Genomic DNA, 2,134 nt, shown 5'->3' with positions numbered 1-2,134 from the left:
AAGTGATGAAACACGTCTCAACCCTTGGTCGCCAATACCCTTGATCTCAACATGATAAGGTGTTAGCACTCATTTGTTTGTTACATGCATCTATATTAAGTTGCTAACTTGGCTTCTTAGGCCATCATGCATCAAATTCTGTAGTTGATGGCCCAAGGGTCGAGGGCCATGCTCCCTTGAGTCCATTGCATGATAGGGAGTGTGGCCATGCTCACATTTGCTTGAAAATTCCATGCCATACACTGCTTGCCCTCTGCTGCTGTCAACTGTAGGATTCTGCAGGAAGCAATGGCTGGCTGGCCACCTACAGTGCCTACCGACCATCAATGGCTGGCCGGTGGTACAACTGTTGGTCGATAAGCCCATTACCATGGCCGATGAACTTTAATTCTGGCCGGTGACATCCCAGAGCACTCAGAGGATGATTCAAAAGGGGTCTGGAGACTTTCAGAATTTTCAGAGGAGCAAGGCAGTGAAAACAGAGGTAGCAGTGCTATGGTAGCGAGTTTCCGGGCAAGACGAGTCAAGCATGCATCATTTACACATTCCGAGATAGGGCTGCGACCACCTTCCTTCTGCATTTAATTTGTTAATTAGTTAGGAATTCTGTAATAATTAATTTAGCGATATTCATTTGGTTGTGTAATATTTATTTAGACCCTCCAAGTGAGGGCAATTGTGTAGTGAGTGTGCGTGAGTGTGTGTATGTCTCCCAACCCCACGTCTTTCTTCCTTTTTATTTACTAGGTTTCGATGGTTAGTCTAGGGCATGTTTCAATTAGCATACAGTACGATAGCATGTTTGCATCCATTCATTCGTTTTGCATGCACCGGGCTCGGCATATCATTTTAACTGCATTTGTATTTCAATTCCAAATTGAATACGTGTTAGTTGTAGCATTTCACATGTCATTATAGATTAGCCGAGCCTATCTTAGTTGCATTTTGCATGTGTCGCATTAGTCATCTTAACATGAACTAGGATCATGCATATGATTACTAACTAGTTTCTGTTTTGGCTCGGAGTACTCAGTAAGTTCTTATGCTTTAGCATCCTTGCATGTGTGTGAGTGTTGCCATGACAACATGCTTACCCTGAGGCTATTTGCTTATGTGATATAACTGCTTGAATGCCTGTGGGTGAAGGTTGGATTGCGTGAATTGGGATAATTCATTGAAATCCGTGTTTTAAGCCTACTTGCGAGTGGCAAACTTCAAACCATTTCCAAACAAACGGATATGCGATGTTTTGTTCCAAATTAGGCAATCTAGTCTATACTTGTTTTGCTGTGCGCATCACGTAGTAAAAATTAGCTAATTAACCGGAATAAGAGCACATAATGTTTTCAAAATAAGATATCACGATTAGTAGAGGCCGATCTTTGATTCGGCGAGAGGGGGTGCTCATAGCTGACCTTCCCCAATCGTACCAAAGTTCCCGAACCGAGGCAACTTTGGTGATGACAGACACGTGGCCTTTGGCACCGAGTCAGGGTTTCCTAAATTTCCCAAAATAAAATATTTAGGTGGCGGCTCTGTATCTGGCAAAGCAGTCCATGTTTGGCACTTCTTTTCTAAAATCTGTTTCTTTTCTCAAAATGATTTGCCGGATTTGGACTCTTTGGTTCAGATTAAGAACCGTGACAATTTGAGTCCGAACTGTAGTGAGCCCAAAATGAACAGAATGGGGATCTCCCCCGGGACGTTCGGGGACGTCTACAATGGCCAGTGCTTCCTTGTTCTTATCTCCATAGAAAGTGAACCGCACTTTCCAATCCGGTCTTCTGTCATTCATTAACTTCCTTTCCCCTTCGTCTATTCTCGAGAAGTCTTGATGATACCCTTCTTCCGAACTGCCTAGGCCCAGCCCAATTACAGGATCATATGAGAACGTCGTGCAGATGCTCAGGTGCCGTAGGTTGGCTGGTAAAAGAACTGAGAAGTGGAATACCTCTAGTGACTTCAAGCTCTGCCGTCACTGACTTTTCTTTCTCTCTCTTAGGCCGTAGTCTGTCTTCCTTACGTTATGCAAGGCGAAAGAACACCAGGCAGCCTGGCAAACAGAACTCAGAGTTGCTCAACGCATCACCAGCCCTTGGCACAACGATCAGGTCAAGCAAAGCACTCCAACCAA

This window comes from Camellia sinensis, chromosome 3 (assembly GCF_055761805.1).
Source record: "Camellia sinensis isolate YWXY chromosome 3, ASM5576180v1, whole genome shotgun sequence".
Classification (NCBI taxonomy): domain Eukaryota; kingdom Viridiplantae; phylum Streptophyta; class Magnoliopsida; order Ericales; family Theaceae; genus Camellia; species Camellia sinensis.
This window is presented reverse-complemented; position numbering follows the sequence as displayed.